Raw genomic sequence first — 21,076 nt, 5'->3', positions numbered from 1 at the left:
TAAAACTCCATGTTCCTATCTACCTTGATTTCCAAGCCCAGTTGCACCATATCCTGCATGTCTTTGCATCTTCTCTACTCTCCGCCTGTCTTCCTGGCACTTCTCCTTCCTGACTTCTGCAAGTTCAAATACATGAAACTCTTAGCTGGGAGAACATATAACTGAAATTCTTTCACACAAAAGCAGGTACAAATGCCAAAGACAAATATCTAGTTTAGTCAGCAACAGCAAGTCTCTAGTTTAATCAACAATACAATGTAGGGGTTAAAAGCACAGGCTCTAAAGCTTGGGTTAACATTCTGTTGTAGCTTGTAGAATTTGATCTCATTTCTTAATTCTATTATATTCTTTATTCTTAGTCATAAAATGAAGATAAAAGTGCCTGTGTCATAGGGCTGTATTAGGATTATATGTGATAATGCATAAATACTTAGATGCAATATATAATATAAATTGTATTTTCTTTAATGCTATTACCAAGATAAGCTATATATGAGTGTGTACATATATACAGCCATTACTTTTATTAAACTTGCTCATAAAGAAGAGAAGGGATTTTGTGGCAAATCATGTTAGGCTGTGCCCTCTATTACAGAAAGAATTTTTAATAACTTGCAAACAATGTATCTTTGATCTTTAAGCACATGTATAGATTGTAAAACAAATGAAAGGCTAAAAACTATAATTTTAATTAGTTATATAACCAGGCACAACAAATCTTTGATCAGCTTTTGTGCTCTTTCTTTAAATTCAAGAAGTTTTTTTTATTATTTTTTTTTTCAAGTGAATATGTTAAAATCTTTCTATTTACATTTTTAGCAGATTTTGGTTTGTATATATATTTTTTTTTTTTATTAGTGAAAAACCATGAGGTACAGTTATAGGCTTACAAATTTTGTGCTTGGGTTTCAGTTATACAATGATCAAGTCCCCATACCTCCACCAGTGCCCGTCATCCATCCCCATGGGTCCCAGCATCCCCCCCCCTCATCCCCCCCCCCCCCCCGTCCCATCCTGCCTCTGTGGCAGGGTATTCCCCCTTGTTCTCTCTCTCTTCTTTTGGGTACTGTGTTTTGCAAGAGAGGCTTTGAGTGGCAATCATGTTTGGTCTATCGACTACTTTTAGCATGCTTCTCCCACCCTGGGAGGGCCCTCACAACACCCTTCATTTGGTAATCTCTTCTCTATCTGAGCTTCCTTTTCACCTAGAGACTGTGGCTGGCCTTCCATTCATGGAGCAAAATTCCTGGTACTAATCTCAGCCATTCCTGTGTGTCACTCTCACTTTTTGTTGCTTTATGTTCCCCAGATGAATGCAATCTTTCTGTGTCTATCCCGCTCTTTCTGACTCATTTCGCTTAACATGATACTTTCCATGTAGTACCACTTGTATGTAAATTTCATAACTTCATCTTTTCTAACAGCTACATAGTACTCCATTGTGTAAATGTACCAAAGTTTCTTTAACCAGTCATCTGTTCTTGGGCACTCAGGTTTTTTCCAGATTCTGGCTATTGTAAAGAGTGCTGCAATGAACAAACAATTGCAGATGTCACTTTGACTATACCTTTTTGCCTCTCTGGGATATATTCCCAGGAGTGCTATAGCTGGGTCAATTGAGAAATAACATGCCTAAAGTTCCAAATCCATCATTTCAGTGTCTTCTGCATTTAGAACTAAGCAAACTTAACATCATCCCCATCCCAACCCATGAATAGTGGGTACATTGATGGAGAGATACTGAAACTATAGAAAACTTTTTCTGAAATTTTCACTCTTCCTCACAGGCTGTCATCTGCCATATTAGAACTTAGAGTGTCTTTACTTGGACCACTACTTTCATTGATTTTGAGAATTTCTCTAACAGTGTTAAGAATTTTTTTCCCCCCAACAAATACTGAATAGATGAGGTCAGGAGATGTACCTCAGCTGTAGAGTGCATGGATTCAATCCCAGAAATAAAAGAAAAAAAGAAAAAATGTTAAAAAGGAAAAAAAAAACTAAGTGTACTTAGCATATATATGTGGTCATATATGTGTGTGTGTATATATATATGTACATATATATATAAACTTTTTCCTTTTGTTCCTGAGATTGAATGCATATGTATATATACACATATATACACATATTATGGGCTGGAGTGATAGCACAGTGGTAGGGCATTTGCCTTGCACGCTGGCCTGGCTGAACTGGGTTCGATTCCTCCGCCCCTCTTGGAGAGCCCAGCAAGCTACTGAGAGTATTGCGCCCACATGGCAAAAGCCTGGCAAGCTACCCATGATGCATTTGATATGCCAAACACAGTAACGAGTTCTCACAATGGAGATGTTACTGGGCCTGCTTGAGCAAATCGATGAACAACGGGAGGACAGTGCTACGGTGCTACATATATTGTATATATAATTGTGCACTTAAGATCAACATTTATAGATTGAGATGTCAGCAGCAGTATTAGCAACATTATGGTTAACCATTATAATTTTCTAAACTCACATTTATTTTTACCAATAAAAAGATAAATTCTGTGTTTGCATTTCTGTGGAGATAGAAATGAGAGATCACTCTTTTCTAGTTATCCAAAGTAGTACAATGCATTCCGAGGAGATAATAGTGAATAAAATAGGTTGAGGCTCTCTTAGTCCAGTGAGAAATATAGCTATAATTCTCACGGACTTTCAACTTAATTTTCAAGGAAATAATTCTTGGCTGGCAGGAATAAAGTTTTGAGTGAGAGAAACCAGACTCAAACTTTGTGCTTGCTTTTGAACACGGTTCAGAAAGAGAATAAACTAAAACCATGGTGTTAGAACTATAGGCTGTGACTACTCTCACTACAGGGAGCATAAAGCAGGCTCCTGGGGTGCTGGGAAGATTCAGTTTCTTGATATGGGTGCTGATCAAGTGGGGTATTTGCTTTGTGAAAATATATCTATGGCTCATGAACTTTTTTGTATTCATGCTACACTTCATTAAAAAAAAATCCCCAGGGGCTGGAGTGGTAGAACAGCTGATAGGGCACTTGCCTTGCATGCAGCCAACCTGGGTTCGATTCACAGCATCCCATATGATCTCCCAAGACTGCCAGGAGTAATTCCTGAGTGCATGAGCCAGGAGTAACCCCTGTGCATCGCCGGGTGTGACCCAAAAAGAAAAATCATATCCCCTAGTTTGTTAGAAATCCAATAGCACTCCTGATCATTTTTTCCAAGTTTCAAGCGAAAGTTGTGATAATACTCAGGTGATTTTCTCCCTCCCTCCATGATTCTTTCCTGTCCTGCCTCCTCCTGATCATCTCAACTATAATAATGAACATTTACTCAGGTTCTACAGAACAGATATTTAACATACAGACTTTTGGGACTTTATAGAGTTTATCAGAAACATGAGACCAAGTTTTCCCTACTTTCCAAAAGTTGTATTTCTACGTGTTTCCATGATCTAAAATGGCAAAGCGTGGAAAAGCAATTATTCATTTATATCCAAAAAACTATTTGAGTACTCCAGATGCTTCTAATAACTTGACAAATCAAACTAAACAACACAAAATTCCCAAGTAACATTCATGGTAAGTCAAAGCAGGAATGCCAGGACAAATGCTCCACCTGTGGAAAGTGGTTCCCTGGGAAGGAGCTTAGTGCTACACTCACTACTCAAAGTGCATATCTCTGTTTTGTTTAGTAAAACAGGTACTAAGTAAGATATGTCTTTTATAAAAGTAAGTGGCAAGGGAAATTTTTCAAAAACAGAGAAATAGAGGTCAGTGACATAGTATATCAGGTAGATCGTTTGCCTTGCATACCACTGATCTGGGTTCCATCCCAGCTACTCCAAATAGTTCCTGAGCCTATCAAGAGAGATCCTTCAGCACAGAACCTGGAGTAAGCCTTGAGCACCACCAGGCCTGGCCCCAAAACCAAAAAGCAAAATCAAAATTTAAAGAAGCAGGGAAAAACAGGAAGTGGTAGATACAATTTTTAAATGTAATATCACCTCACCATTATTTTGATTTACTTCTACTAGTTCCATATTCTTCGCATATCTCTCATCTGGCCTTTTATACTGTGTGTTTTCCATATCAAGTAATAGCTTACATGAGGTCTTGTATTTTTGCATTGATTTTGAAACTATTGTCTCCAAATAAGGGCCTCATTTTTATGGCAATGGGTATGTTACCATAGAATCCACTTTCCCAGCACAAATACAAACTTTACCCAGAAACAGCTGAAAAGAATGGGAGCAGTTCATTTGAATATCAGTTGGGTGCTAGCTTGAAAACAAAATCTTGTAGTATTGAAATGGGAATCAATAGTCAATGTGTGGTTCTGTGTTCTCAGAACCTAAAATGCCTACTCTGAAAAACAAAAACTGGTAGAGTGGTGACATGGGAAAGTGGTATAGTTATATATTCAAAGAAAAGACTCAAAAACACTGGAAACATGAGATCTAAGCTGCTATGATCAAACCTTTGAAAGTTCTTGTCAAGATGGCAGGCCAGAGATGGGGTGGGGATGGAATATGAGAACACTGAGGAAGGAAGTTGCTGGTGGTTCGGTTGGTATTGAAATATTATATGCCTGAAACTCAACTATCAATAGCCTTGCAAATCATGGTTCTTTAATTAAATAACTTTTTAATAAATATTAAGTATAGAAAAGAAGCCACACATCAACATGTGTAGTGATCCATTTAAAAAGCATACATTTTATTCTAAAAAAAATGTGAATTGAGAGGGTCTCTTTCCCAGATGTGACTCATTCCATGAGGAAACAGAGTACTGACAAGGAGTAGCATTTATCTATCAGTTCTGTACTAAACACGATCCACAAGGTGTTAACTTTCCTTTATATATGGACTTTGTATTGTAGAGACCTAGCAGGTTTTCCGCAGCATCTAATGCCAAGACACCAGGACTTAACTGTGTTAAAAGTTTATACTAGAAGCCTGATATTCTGATCATTGCCAGTGACTTTAAGATCATCATACTAGTAGACCAATAGACAAAGGGAACTCTGGATGACCACAAGGAACCTACGCTACATATGAGCACAGGAAGGAAATTATCTGGAACCCAAGGCAGTAGCTGGCCAATTTTAGCTGCTACTATGTCGAGTATTGGTGGTGAATGGGCAATTTAAATAATTATCATTGAATATTGGCAAAGTTATTGAAGTTTCAGCACCTACAAAGCTGCGTTATTGACATTCCAAAGGCATGCAGCCATTCAGCTAAAGTGAATTTCGCTGGAGGAAAGTTCAGAATAGGTGATGAAGATGCATGATGATGATGACTATCAAATCAGGTCTTGTGACCAATTTATTAGGAAAGGGGGGGAAGTATAATTATTTCACAAGATCCTTCCCTACTAAGTCTTTCTAAGAGCAACATTAGATGACTCTGCTACAGATTGATTTAATGACAGATGGGAACACAAGTGGTAAACTCTGTCAGATGATCCTTGTTTATTAAATCACATTTTCTTGACCTCATCTCTGATTCCAGTCAGGGCAACAGCAAATTAATTCTGTGTAAGATTCAATTTATCTGGAACTGACAGCTTCTTGTCTTAAGTAAGCACTGCAAATACTTCCAAGTTTTCTTGGACACTGTGCCATGGAAGGCTGGTGGGAGCCTCCTCAGGGAAGATGATGCCACACACTAACATATGAGGGTGTTGCATTCATGCCCACTGGGGCAACCCAGCAGCAATGGGTCATACATCTGGTCAATAAATGCTTCTTACCCCACATCTCAGGGGAAAATTTCTTTGAGACACATCGGTGTATTGGTTTTTCCTACTTTGCAGTTTTAATCTTTGTGATCAATTACTTCTGCTTCCTGGGACCACTTCTCAATAAACTACTTGTATCCAAGTCTTTGACTCAGATCCTGCCTTCAATATTAAAAGCCTACCTTCTTCCCTCTGTTTTACCCAAATAAGCTTGCTTTCTCTTCTGTAGTCCTGGCTCTTACCCAAATGTCTGCCTAGAGTATTCATCTATCCCTACTAGGCAACAGAAAACATATTTTCCAAACAGAGATTTCCTTCTCTAAGCAGAATTCAAGTTACTTCCTTTTTTCACCAGTTTATTCCTAAAAATGGGCTCAATTTATTCCTATCTAAAACATATGTACACATACATACACCTACTCATATATTTCCAAGGCACAACAAAGTCACAAAGACCACAAAAGCTATTCGCTTGACTTTTTTTAAAATTTATTTATTTATTGAATCACTGTGGGAAAGGTTACAAAGCTTTCAGGTTTAGGTCTCAGTCATGCAAATATCAAACACATTTCCCTTTACCAATACTTATTTTTCACCATGAAGAACCCCAATAAGACCCCACCCCCCACCCCTCCCAGTCCCTGTGAGGCAGATGAATTCTAGTTAACACTCTATCTGCTTTGATTAGATTCATTGTTTCATTAAAAGATTCACCACTATTATTTAGAGTTTACCCTCCCCCCCCAATCAGACATGCTGAAAAAGCATTGTGAAGTGATTTGCTTTCTACAGCTGGGTTCAAGAATTAAATATTGGTTTTGGATTTCTGCTATTTTAGTTATTGACACTGGAAGTATTTCTACTGAAAGTCAGATAGTTAAGAAATTGGTTTCTGTGCTCTGGAGTTGTGGCCGTGCTGGAGAGCCGCTCGTGGGGGGCAACTGGTGGCCTCGGTAGGGCGTGAAGGATGGACCGGAATGCCCCCCTTCCCATGAGGTTTTAGTTGCCCCCACACCCTCGGCTCATACCTGTTGTCCACAAGGCTCCCATGTGGCTGCCATCTTTCTTTCCAGAGGGAGGAGGGCGGAAGGGAGCAACACCCTTTCCCCTCCAGGCAGACATGATGGCCTGGATTAACGCATAGTCCTTTCACTTTTCTGCTCCAAGCTGCTGGGTTCTGCATTAAGTCCTTGTGCTTCTGGGGCTGTGGCCCTGCTGGAGAGCCGCTCGTGTGGGGCACCTGGTGACCTCGGTAGGGCGTGAAGGACGGACCGGAACGCCCCCCTTCCCATGAGGTTTTAGTCTCCCCCACACCCCTGGCTCATACTTGCTGTCCACAAGGCTCCCATGCAGCCGCCATCTTTCTTTCCAGAGAGGAGAGGGCAAATGGGGCAACACCTTTTCCCCTCCAGACAGACATGATGGCCTGGATTAACGCATAGTCTGTTCACTTTTCTGCTCCAAGCTGCTGGGTTCTGCATTAAGTCCTTGTGCTTCTGGGGCCGTGGCTGTGCTGGAGAGCAGCTAGCGGGGGGCAACTGGTGACCTCGGTAGGGCATGAAGGACGGACCAGAACGCCCCACTTCCCATGAGGTTTTAGTCGCCCCCACACCCCCGGCTCATACCTGCTGTCCACAAGGCTCCCATGCAGCCGCCATCTTTCTTTCCAGAGGGAGGAGGGCGGAAGGGACCAACACCCTTTCCCCTCCGGGCAGACATGATGGCCTGGATTAACGCATAGTCCTTTCACTTTTCTGCTCCAAGCTGCTGGGTTCTGCATTAAGTCCTTGTGCTTCTGGGGCTGTGGCCGTACTGGAGAGCCACTCGTGGGGGGCAACTGGTGACCTTGGTAGGGCGTGAAGGACGAGCCAGGAACGCCCCCCTTCCCATGAGGTTTTAGTCGCCCCCACACCCCCGGCTCATACCTGCTGTCCACAAGGCCCCCATGCGGCCGCCATCCTTCTTTCCAGAGAAGAGAGGGCGAATGAGGCAACATCCTTTCCGCTCCGGGCAGACATGATGGCCTGGATTAACACATAGTCCGTTCACTTTTCTGCTCCAAGCTGCTGGGTTCTGCATTAAGTCCTTTTGTTTCTGGGGCTGTGGCCGTGCTCCAAACTTAACTCTGATTTTCAGGGAGAAACGTTGGGTGGTTTACTTCCCATTGATCACTTTGTACATAGAGAGATGTGGCACGGCCGCATAAGCGGCCGAGCGGTTTTGAGGAAAAGTCCTAGGTCCCGCATACTCGAGCTGTGCTTGTAGAGGCTTCTGGTCACAGGAGTTCCATCTGGGGGAGGCGGGATGCGGTACCCACCCCATCTGGGACTTTCCGATGATCTCGGCTCTTTTTGGAACCTGTTTTTTTCTTTTTCTCTGGGAGCTGTGGGTCCCGCCCTCCATGTGGCCCTTCTCTTCGGCTGTATGCTGTAAAGATGGCGCTGGGGGGCGGTTCACTTGACTTTTTAACCTTTGTTCTTAAAATAGCTGGGTGCTTAACATATGCAATGTGCCATTCTATCAAATTACATGCATTTTTATTCTTTTTTACAAGACTGAGTAAAGTAAGTAAAGTAAAGGCCCTCCCGTTGATCATCGATTTGCTCGAGTGGGCCCAGTAATGTCTCCATTGGAGACTTTGTTGTTACTGTGTCTGGCATATCGAATACTCTCGGTAGCTTGCTGGGCTCTCCGAGAGGGGCAGAGGAATCAAACTCGGGTTGGCCATGTTGGCTGCATGCAAGGCAGACGCCCTACCCGCTGTGCTATCGCTCCAGTACAAGACTACTAATGATATTTTATTATTTTTATGTTTGCTTCTTTCTTTGGGGCGAGGAAACCTGGAAGTACTCAGAATTTATGCCTGACTCAGGAAGACTTTCAGGCATCTACTGGTGGACCATATAAGGCATCCATTAGTGATCAAGCCCATGTCAACCACATGCAAAATCCAGCCTCTTATTTTTATTAATTTTTTTAACGATAGGGGTCACACTTAGGACCTCATTAATGTGAGACATAATCTGTACCACACAGCTACATCCCGAGCTACTAGGTGATGCTAATTAGTATCCCCAACTACATAGAGGAAAAACTCTGTAATTCTTTGATGTTAGGTATCTTACTTAAGGTCATCTCTTCAATGTCTGAGGGAATAAAATTCATATATCCACCTTTAGAACATGCATTCCAGGTTTGTCTTAAGAACTGTTTTGCCTATATTATTTTGCCTATACTTCTTATTTCTCTCAGTTCTAATTACAATGACTTCTCAATGAAGCAGAAATCATTAAGGTGACCAATATTGTCCTAATGTGTTAAAACTAATGAAAACTATTCACCCTCATCTTACTCAAAAGTCTGAGGAGGTTGCTAATCTTGGTAGACTCTCATTGTCAGAGTTTCTCCTACTTGATGATGATTTTTCTTCTTCTTCTTCTTCTTCTTCTTCTTCTTCTTCTTCTTCTTCTTCTTCTTCTTCTTCTTCTTCTTCTTCTTCTTCGTCTTCTTCTTCCTCCTCCTCCTCCTCCTCCTCCTCCTCCTCCTCCTCCTCCTCCTCCTTCTTCTTCTTCTTCTTCTTCTTCTTCTTCTTCTTCTTCTTCTTCTTCTTCTTCTTCTTCTTCTTCCTCCTCCTCCTCCTCCTCCTCCTTCTTCTTCTTCTTCCTTCTTCTTCTTCTTTTTTTAATTTTATTGAATCACCATGAGATAGTTACATTGGGCTACAATCACACAATGATCAAACACTCATCCCCCCACCAGCGCACATTCCCCACCACCAATATTCCTGGTATATCCCCCCTTTCCCACCCTCCCCCTGCATCTATGGCAGACAGTATTCCCCTATTTTGGGATATTATGGTTTGCAATGCAGATTCTAAGAGGTTATCATGTTTGCTCCATTATCTACTTTCAGCACACACCTCCCATCCTGACTAGTTCCTCCAGCCATCATTTTCCTAGTGATCCTTTCTCTATTCCAGCTACCTTCTCCCCTTTGCTCATGAGGAAGGCTTCCAGCTATGGAACAATCTTTCTGTCCTGGATATCTACTATTCTTAGGTGTCAGCCTCATGTTATGTTGTTTTATATCTACAAATGAGTACAGTCCTTCTATGTATGTCACTCTCTTTCTGACTCAATTCCCTTAGCATGATACTCTCCATGTCTATTGATTTATAAGCAAAGTTCATGACTTCATCTCTCCTGACAGCTGTATAGTATTCCATTGTGTAGATGTACCTAAGTTTCTTTAATCAGTCATCTGTTCTAGGGCACTTGGGTTGTTTCCAGATGTTGGCTACTGTGAACAGTGCTGCAATGAACATATAGGTACAATTGTCATTTCTACTGTGCTTTTTTTGCATCCTCAGGATATATTCCCAGAAGTGATATTGCGGGGTCATATGGAAGCTAAATTTCTAGTTTTTGAAGGACTGTGCTTAATGATTCCACTGTTCATTCATGCTACCCTTTCACCCCCACAGCTTCCTTCTCCCCTCCTCAATTTAAATGTGATTAGAAAATTCAGTTTCTTTTTTTGTTTTTATTTCACTTTAGGTATCTTCAACCTTGTAGAACCTCTTTCTTTTTAAAAGGGAAAAAAAAACACCTTTTTTGCTGGTGGAGGCATGCACCATTCCTTGGGGTGCACAGACTAGACCCAGCAGAACTATGGAGTATGATTGGTAGTGCCCTGATGATGGGGTGGGGGACATGATGAACTGGGGATCAAACTGAGGATCTTATACATGCAAATCATGCTCTTCCAATGAGCTATTTCCTTAACACTATATTGACCTTGAGCAGTACTGTATCAGCCAAAAGCTATCTGCATTTCATACAAACAATTTGTATAAAATTTAAATAATCTTTGTCCACTAAAGTTAATTTTTCTCTTTTAATACAATCATGTACTTGACATAAATAAAAACTTAGGCTCTTTGGGGATGTGGGGAAGAGGGGTGAGCCACATTCAGAGTTTTTAGGGCTTACTTCTGGTTCTGGTGGTGGTCAGAGGACCATATGAAGTGCCAGGGATCTAACTGGGGTCAGTTTCATGTAAAACAAATGCGTTAATTCTTGTACTATCTTGCACCATTTCTCCAGCATGAAATTTTGGTCATGGTCCTCCCGTTGTTCATCGATTTGCTCGAGCAGGCCCAGTAATGTCTCCTTCGTGAGACTTGTTGCTACTGTGTTTGGCATATTGAATACATCACCGGTAGCTTGCCAGGCTCTGCCATACAGGCGAGATACCCTCGGTAGCTTGCCGGGCTCTCCGAGAGGGGTGGAGGAATCCAACTCGGGTTGGCCATATTGACTGCGTGCAAGGCAAATGCCCTACCGCTCTGCTATCGCTCCAGTCCATGAGATTTAGGCTTTTAAAAAATGAAGTATATATGAAAGATTTTTTTTCTTTTTGGGTCACACATGGCCGTGCACAAGGAATCGAACTCTGGTCAACCATGTGCAGAACAAACACCCACCCTCAGTGCTATCACTCCAACCCTGAAAGTTATTTCTGACTATCCATGTTCCCTAATATTATCAACTCAATGGAGACAAGGCAGAGATTTCTCAAAAAAAAAAAAAAAACAGCTCAGTAATATTTTAATCAAAAGGTCTGGGAAATAAGTGAATATTTCATTTTTCTAAATAAAAAGAATGACTTCAATGGGTTATGATGGAATGTTTTTTTTACTTACTTTGCTGGTGATTGTAAATGTATAGTTGTTCTGGAGACTGAGGAAAAATACATTTAGGGAGAAGAAATTCATTCTTTTAGGTAGCTTCTGATAGCCTGCAGCTATTATGATTTTTGTTAAATCATGTTGTTGTTAATTAAGATGTTTCTCACGATCTACTTCCCTACAAAAACTTGGAACTCTGGGTAATCTGAAAAATCTGTTCTGACTTGCCTCTACTCTGGGACTAGCCTTAATAGAATATGCAGAAGTATTTATTTGCAAGCTGATTATAAAACATGTTTTCATTTTAACTCATCTTGATTTATTAACCTCATTTAGAATTTTAGAGTTTTAGATCTTTCACAACTGATTAAAACAAAGTATTGTTGTTTTTCCAAGAAAAGAAACTTAAAAATTTAAGAATAGGTTATTGTTTTAAATACCAATGTCTTGTGAGCAGTTGTACTTTTCCAACTAAAGCTAGAAATAAAAACAATGGAGAGCCCCCCTTTTGTTTTCTTGTTGGGTCACACCCAGCAATGCACAGGAGTTACTCCTGGATCATACATTCAGGAATTAGTCCTGGCGTTGCTCAGGGGACCATATGGGATGCTGGGAATTGAACCTAGGTCGGCTGCATGCAAGGCAAATGCCCTACCCGCTGTGCTATTGCTCCAGCCCCTGGAGAGCCCTTTTTGCTTTGGAGATTTAACAAATTCATGGCCCTTTTCTGTATTGCCTTTGTTAGTCTTTTCTACTACATATGGCATAGTTTAAAAAAATAAAAACAAACATCCTTCCTAAGAGAAAACCTACCTATAGACATTGAGGAGTAAAACCAAATGAAGTTAGTTACTTGCATGTCAAGACTGCTTTCCACTGAGTGTGCCTGATCTTTTCCTGGAGCACATCAGATCCTATGGAAGCACACAGACCCTATGAATAAATTACTTATGGGCTTCGTGTAATTTGGATACCAATATGTGCCTTACATTGTTCTACATATTATTCATTTATATGTATTTCAAAAGTTATTAAACTTACCTGAATTTTTGCTTCTCAATCCAATTGCTTTTATTAATATCTACAACTTTATTTTTATTTTTAACCAAGTCACTGTGGAATGCAGTTATACAGCTTTCATGTTTGAGTTTGAGTCATGCAATGATTGAACACCCATTCCTCCACCAGTGTACATTTCCCATCACCAATGTCCCCAGTATCCTCCCCTTTCTAATATTAATTAATTTATTTAAAAATATTTTTATATTTTTAATATTAACAGTGTTTTTGGTTCTTCAAATGAATGAAACTAGGAATCCTATTGACTTGTTTATTTCGTTGCTGTTTCTTTAAAAAAAATTCAGAATGAGGTAATTAAGGACTAAATAATCCCCAGTGGAAAAAAGCCTGGTATATGACGAAAAAAATTGAGAATTTAAGGAGATGGTTCTGTGGAAGGAAAAATGAGATAATGGTGGAGGAATCTAGAAACTCTGGTGGAGTGATTGGTGCAGTGATCTGCAACTATAAAATAACAACTTTAATACTAACATAAACTAAAATATATCAACAAAAAGCTTTTTTAACAGAATGAGGTTATTAAAATCGTTTTCAAGTTCCAAGTCTTAATAAACCAGTACTAATAGTTTTAGTTCTTATTTATCTTCTGTACACATTCAGTACTACACTGCTGATTTTAAATATCATGTATGTGAATAATTGTTGAATTTTAAGCCTTTTCTCTGCTGCTCATAAAAATTAAAACCAAGGAGATTATAGGGCAATATTTTTCATGCACAGACAAGAAATACCTTTAAGATAAGATTATTTAATCTGACTAGTTTTTAAAGGATTTAAATTATAAAATTTTCCTCTTACTACCTAATCAGCATTTCATGCTTCAGCTGTGAAAGAAAAAGATTCACTTTATCTCTGTTTGGTAAATATTTTAAAATTCAATGCCCATACACACAGTTTGGTTCTTCAATTACTTTTCCTCCACACTGACAAACCATCTAACGCTATTTAATGGCCTCTCCTAGAGCGCTTCATGATTCAGAGTCTTCCAGCTGTGACAAATCAAAAGGCACCTATGTATTCTTTGGGGTTTTTATTTGCAAAAATGTCAAAAATTCAATTTAGTTTTGATTTTGATGTACATTAATCTTCACAACCTTTTATGCATCAATTAACTGGTAAAAGTTATGAGGGCATCTTTTCACTGAATGTGTCATGACGGCCTTTTAGTCGCCGTTTTTTTAAAAAAAGTATATATTCTTTGCTATTTTCACAGTGAGCCAGACTTTTAAAGGGCCCTTTTCTAAGTTTCTCTTTTCCTTTTTTGGAAGCCTTCTTTGTTATGAAAACAAGTTTGGTTGGAGTACCCTGGAACTGCATGGTATTTTGTCCAAGATAATCTTAGTGGGGTAGAATTCTAGTGCTATGCTCACAACTGAGTTTAAAGAAATACAGACTAAGTACTCATATATGCATATATATAAATATATATGTACATAGATATGTGCATGCTTGTATATACACAAAATATGCACACATATGCATCTATATGCACTGAGTCTATGAGTATTTTGCACAGATACATATATGTCTTTTCTAATATTAAAAATTTTGTTTTATATGGGCTGGAGTGATAGCACAGTGGGTAGGCATTTGCCTTGCAAGCGGCCAAAGTGGCCGACCTGAGTTTGATTCCTCCGCCCCTCTCAGAGAGCCTGGCAAGTTAACGAGTGTATCTTGCCTGCACAGCAAAGTGTGGCAAGCTACCTGTGACATATCCGATATGCCAAACACAGTAACAATTGTCACAATGGAGACGTTACTTGGCCCACTCAAGTAAATTGATGAATAACGTGATGACAGTTATACAGTGATGCAGTTCTAGAAGCGAGAGAGTTATAGTACAAGCAGGTAGGGTTCTTACCTTGCATGCTGGTGACCTAGATTAGATCTCTGCTTCCATATTTTCCCCAAGCTCTAAATGCAGAGACAAGATAATGATCCCTGAGTGCAGAGACAAGAGTAGAACCTGAGCATACTAGGTGTGGCCCAAAAACAGATAGAGGAGGAGAGGGAGGGAGGAAGGAAGGGGCAGAGAGAAAGACCCTGTTCTAGAGAAGGTAAAGTGACTTAAATTTTTCTCTATAATAAGTTATTGAATAATTGATATTAGACATGGTAGCCAAATTATTTGTCATTTTTTTCTAATGTGTACAATGAGATAATTGGGTAGATGATTTTCTAAAGTTTTTCTCATACTATAACATATAAAACACTATTACACAAGTCCACATGTGTAGGATAACACAGTTTTGTTCTTCCTGCATAGCCTCAGGTAGTTTTAAGTTTATTGGGTTGCTCCCGTCACAATGGTCCCATTCCTCTGTGTTTATTTGTAAGTTCTTTCTTTGTGCTCTGTTGACTTGTAAATATTGTTTTTCTCTTCTCCCTAAATCCTTTGCATAGTTTATTCAGAGCAATGTCCTTTTTGTATGGACACAAGAAGACATACTTTTGTAATGTGACTCTCAGTGATATTTCCCTCCTGGGCATCTGTTCTCTCACCTAAGCCTCAGCTGCCTTTATTTCCTAGTGCCCCCAAAAGCAGGGTCCCGATGAGGGATTGGATGGAACCAGGGCAAGTGGTAAGCTATGTGCTATCCTGGCATCGAGATGGGCCTGGCCAAAGCTCCATAATGCTTAACTATAAGTTAAGAGCTTGGACATGGACAAATGCTGTCATGCTCCAAAAAGTAATAACTAAATTTGGACCCTGCTAGGGTTAGGAATGATTAATCTAGCTTGAGTGCTGTAGTCTGAGTCTGTGGCAAGATGTTCCCAGGAGAGCTGCCCTACAAACCTCAAAGTTATCTCTTACTGTGTCCATACAAAAATAACTAGTATTAATATGTTGATAGTTATTGGACTGAGGAAAGGAAAAAACACCTTAAGAGGTATTTGCCTGAGGTAGTCAGGAAGGACTTTGGAATATCCTAGGTGATGTTCCCTTTGAACTTGGTGGGCCCTCAGGAAGGGCTCTCTTATGTTGATTTTGCTACCTGACTGGGTGCTGTGTCAGCCCAGAGTGCAGGGGAGTTGGAGGCAAGAGAGGAGGAGGAGAGAGAGAGCAGGGCAGCAAGATGGACAGTGGAGAGTCTAGCAAGAGGGACAGAGAGAGAATAATGTAGAAGAATACAGGAGCAGGCACATGAGAGAGAAAGCCCACCCTGAGAGATGGAGTGGAGAGATAAGCCAGAGAAACAGAAGGAGATGGGAATGAGAGGCAGAACGGGATCAGAATGGGAGGTTCAGAGAGACTGGGGCAGGTGCGTGGGGAGAATGGAATTAAAAGCAACTGATCAATCAACTGGCTTGGCCCTCGTTTTGTCCACCGTCTGCTCCACAGCCCCAGCCGCCCTGGCTGCCGGAGCGGCCGGGCCCACCCTGAATGGGGATGGCAAGGGGGAGAGCTGTTGGGGCCACCCCCTGGCTGCCCTCAAAGGTTTTTTACACACATGGGTGTCACAGCCCACAATTTAAGATAGGAGTACAGTTTCTTAGTACTCTTGTGACTTTTTCTTTTTTTTGCATTTTGGGTTACACCCGGCGATGCACAGGGGTTACTCCTGGCTTTGCACTCAGGAATCACTCCTGTCAGTGCTCAGGGTACCATATGGGATGCTGGGAATCGAACCCGGGTCGGCCGCGTGCAAGGCAAACGCCCTACCCGCTGTGCTATCACTCCAGTCCCACTCTTCTGACTTTGAAAAAGACTTTGTGGTTAGATGTAATTCCTTGACCATCTTATAAAGTAGTCAACTGCACTTATGTTACTGTACACTCTCTTGTAAAAAGTTGTGAGATCCTAAGAGAAAAAGTTATTCATGCTGCCTAGGAAATCTTGATTATATTTAGGTTAAATAGGAAGAAAAAAATAATTCTGAATAGTGAGAGCTCTTTGAAAACAATAGACACCTCAATTTTATACCACTCCTTTGGCTTAAAGTCTTTAAGAAAGAAGATGAGTGATGTGACTGTTTGGCTTTTCTCCCACAAATTCATCATTAGGACATAAATCATTTCTGATCCTCCTTGCATCTTCCCATTCTTTAACTTTTGGAGCCAACTTTCCACTTAATCTATTATTCCTGGACCCTATACTAGCAATTAACCCTAGATATGGAATTTAGTCAAAAATGCACTTTGCAAACAGCGTTACATTATAAATTTTTTAATTGTATTTAGCAACATTTCTTAATCTGAAAGGTTACAGTATTTTCCATATCAATCAATAAACATTTAATTTCTGGATGAAGATTGAATTTATTTTCTCTGACTTACTAACTTGGCATAAAGCTATACTTTGGCCTGTTGACTCACCTTGCAAAATATTTACTTGGAATTTTTGGAACTCCTAAGGAATGGTGACATATTTTAAGAAATGGGTCATTTATGATGATGAACTCTAAGACAAATTCAACAACAGTTTTTCTTTAGGAAGAGCATTTGTTCTAAGATAGTGGGGCTTTTAAAAAATTACATGCATTACTTGAGATGAGAGGATCCAGAATACAGGGGCAAGGCTCTGGGATCAGTCATCCTCCACTCTCTTATCAAGAGCCTGTGTATTGATTTCAAATTGCTGTTACAAGATGGATATTCTAAGATTTTAAATTGATGCCATAGACATTCATTGTGCAAATGTCTTTCCAATCTAGAGCAAAAACTTAAATAAGGAAGAAAATTTTACATTATGTAGAGTCTGTTCACATTGCCACTGATGGCCATTAAACTAATAAAGCTAAATGATACACTTGAGAAATTTCCACCTAATCCTGATAACTTTTTTATTCCTATATTTTGCATAATTTTTGTAGTCTATATAACTTCTTTCTCAACAGTGAAAGAGCAAAATAGTGCTAAAACCTTATTATCCATGACTTTGTGGTACAGACACTTCAAAGTTTTATATCATAAAGTTAGAAATTATCATTAAATCATCCCCCCCAACAGAAAGTATATGTCACGATAGCCTATATTATTCTTTAATTAAACTTTTCAAATCAAAGAAACTAGTAAGAATCATTGAGTTCGAAAATAAGAGAAACCCTGAATACTTTTACTACAAGGTTGCCAAGCCTGAGTTAGATTAAGTGACATTTCAAAGGTCACATAATTAATTAGAGACAAGTTTGGCACTAGAACCTTACCACATCAGAACTCTTCCCACTAAAACCCTATATTTCTTGAATACTTAGCACATTTATTTTAAAGAAAAGAAAATGACTTAAAGTCAGAGCAAAAACATGCCAAGAGTTCCATTATACTTAAGCTTTTAAACATTACTCTTCTGATGGCCTCTGCTCCTTGGCTAACTTCTCATTTCCCTATATATAGTTCTCCTTATGAGCTCTCATACAAATACTGAGACCATGCTGAGGCATTTCCTGGATTTCCTGTCATATTTGCAATCATCCTTATCCACCCATCTTAAGAAACCACTCTTAACTATGCAATCATTTGTATTCCAAATATACCATTAATTATTACTATTTGCTAATTTCCCTTCAATAAGGACTCCTAAGACATGTATCATTTACTTTATTATCTTAGCATTTTTCTTGTGGTCCCTTCTTTATCCACAAGCACCAAATTTAGGTCTTTTATCATATACTACATATCCAAGTCTGCTGCTCTCTCTAAAATTAGTTCTTACTAAAAACAGATATACATCTAGACAACGAAATACTATGCAGCTATTAGGAAAGATGAAGTCATGGCATTTTCTTATAATTGGATGGTCATGGAGTGTATCATGCTAATTGAAATTAGTCAGATAGAGAGGGACAGACATAGAAGGACTGAACTCATTTATGGAATATAAAATAACATTATATGAGACTGACTGACACCCAAGGACAGTAGACACAAGGGTCAGGACTATTGCTTCATAGTTGGAAGCTTGCCTCAACTAGGGGAGAAGGAAACTGGGATAGAGAAGGAATCACTAAGTAATGATGGTTGCAGGGATAGTTCTGGATGGGAGATGTGTGCTGAAAGTAGATAAAGGACCAAACCTGATAGCCTCTCAGTATCTGTATTGCAAACCATAATGCCTAAAAGTAGAGAGAGAGAGAGTATGTAGGAAATTGTTTGCCATAGAGGTAGGAGAAGGGTTGTGAAGCGGGAGAGGTATACTGGGGAAACTGGTGGTGGAAAATGTGTACTTGTGGAGGGATGGGTGTCTGATCATTGTATGACTCAAACTCAAACATGAAAGCTTTGTAACTGTTTCACATGGTGATTCAATAAAAGCACTGTAGCACTGCCCTCCTGTTGTTCATCTATTTGCTCGAGCAGGCACCAGAATAAAAAACACCCCCTCCGCCAAAAAAAAAAAAAAAAAAAACCAAAAACAGATTTTATGATCTTAGAAAAAACTGTGCCAGTTTGTAATGTCTTCACATTCTTGTTCAACCCACTCCCCCAAGATTAATCCATGGCACACATATTATGTAGTTGGAGAGCCCAGTATCTCAAACTTCTCTACAGAGGATCCAAGTTTTTCATAACCTAACTTGACAGAAGACTGCTTCTCTTAAGAGTACATGCCTCTCCATTCATTGCCTCTAAAATTCTTACCCTATCCAGTTAAAAACAAACCAAAAATAACATCTTCCTTCTCTAACATTTCTTGAGAATGTTAGTGGTAGTAACTCCCTGTTCCTTCTTCATACTGGTCACACATTTATGACATTGATGGAATTTTTAACCATAATTCAATAATTCTCTTATTCTATTTAAACCTTTGAAAGACCCGGTGAATAAGGCAACAAAGGCAAAAGGCCTCTGAGTTTAATCCCTACTCACTAATCACTAGCAATATAATCTTGGCATAATCTTGAAAATCCTGTTTATAATCCATTGCTAAAGGTGAATAATAATACCCCCTGGTTTTATTACCAACTCTTTGCATGTTTTTTTTTTTTGCAAAAAGCAAAAATAATGTATGTAAAGTACTACACACATACACACACACACACACACACACACGCACGCACACTGCATGGGCACCATTCATTAAATTTACGTACCCCTCTATTTCCAACAGAGCAACCTTGCTGAAATAACAAATCCATTTACACATTAACAAAACTATGTAAAAATGTATCTTCATTTGTTTCTTTATACTTGGCTAAGTTTCCATGTTCCAATTTCTGCTGATAGTGACTGTCTGCCAAGTTGAGATATCTTGGCCATCTCATTATGAGGCCCACTATTTTTGTTATAACTCAGCTCATTGAGGATTTTTCTCTTCACATTGTTTTTTTCTGTGTCTGCCTCTGAGTCCACATTTACACATTTTTTCTGTACAACAGTTAGATTATATAAGCACCTAGTCTAATAGACTAATTTAAAATTGATTAGTGCTGCTAAGACCCTACCTATGAGGAGGTCACACTGCAAGGTCCTAGTTGTTAATACCTATTTGGGAGATTATTGGGCACACAATTTAACTAATAACATATGTATTCTCTAACCACATATTTTCTGTATACCATGCTCATCTGCTCAGACATTAATTTACCTTATAAAGGTGCACTCCTTGGATATACAAGATATATGAGGCTTCATGAAAGCATTATCTATGACTTCTTTAGCTTCTGCTACTCTGTTACTCTGGAGTGCTGTTACAATGGACTTAATAGTGAGGCTTACAGTGTGCTAGACAAGAGACCATTGGAAAGTAAGACCACTGCCTTTCCTGTCTTCTCTGGAGTTTTCCCAAAACTACCTGTTTAAATTGGAAAGCTAGTTCAGTAGGTAGGGCACTTGCTTACACATGGCTGACTGTGGTCCAATCCCCGACATCACTTATGGTCCTCCAAATTGCCAGTAGTCTTCTCTGAGTGCAGAGTCAGAAGTAAGCCCTGAGAATAGCCAGGTATGGCCCCAAATCCAAAAGAAATTACAAAAATTAATATGTAGGTTATCAAATACCTCCCCTGGATGAGTGCAAATGTTTTTCACCCTTCTCAGGGATACCCAATCATCTCATTTTGTATCCCTCCAATTCTCATTTTTCTTCTGCTGGCCATTTTTTTCATTCCTTTTGAGCCAAGGTAAAGGTAAAGGCCCTCCCGTTGATCGTCGATTTGCTCGAGCGGGCCCAGTAACGTCTCCATTGGAGACTTTGTTGTTACTGTGTCTGGCATATCGAATACTCTCGGTAGCTTGCCGGGCTCTCCGAGAGGGGCGGAGGAATCGAACTCGGGTCGGCCATGTTGGCCACTTGTAAGGCAAACGCCCTACCACTGTGCTATCGCTCCCTGAACGCGCCTGATCTCGTCTGATCTCGGAAGCTAAGCAGGGTCGGGCCTGGTTAGTACTTGGATGGGAGACCGCCTGGGAATACCGGGTGCTGTAGGCCTTTTGAGCCAAAATATAACTATTTTTTAAATGACAATTTTAAGTTGGTTTTCATGGGGGTGGCGGTGGAGGTTGTGTTAGTGAATCTACTCCTAACTCTGTGATTAGGACTGAGTCCTAGAGGTGCTCAGGGGAACATACATTGTGCCAGGGATTCAACCAGGGTCACAGTCAACACACACGTAAGGCAAGTGCCTTCCCTTTTGTA

General features: G+C 39.9%; 1 pseudogene; it reads left to right on the top strand.

Moving 5' to 3' along the window:
* Positions 1-20,748: 20,748 nt before the first annotated feature.
* On the top strand, positions 20,749-20,869 carry LOC130042202 (uncharacterized; annotated as a pseudogene).
* The last annotated feature ends 207 nt before the right edge of the window (positions 20,870-21,076 follow it).

The sequence above is a fragment of the Sorex fumeus genome, unplaced genomic scaffold, assembly GCF_029834395.1.
Source record: "Sorex fumeus unplaced genomic scaffold, SorFum_2.1 ptg000098l, whole genome shotgun sequence".
Lineage (NCBI taxonomy): Eukaryota > Metazoa > Chordata > Mammalia > Eulipotyphla > Soricidae > Sorex > Sorex fumeus.
This window is presented reverse-complemented; position numbering and strand designations above follow the sequence as displayed.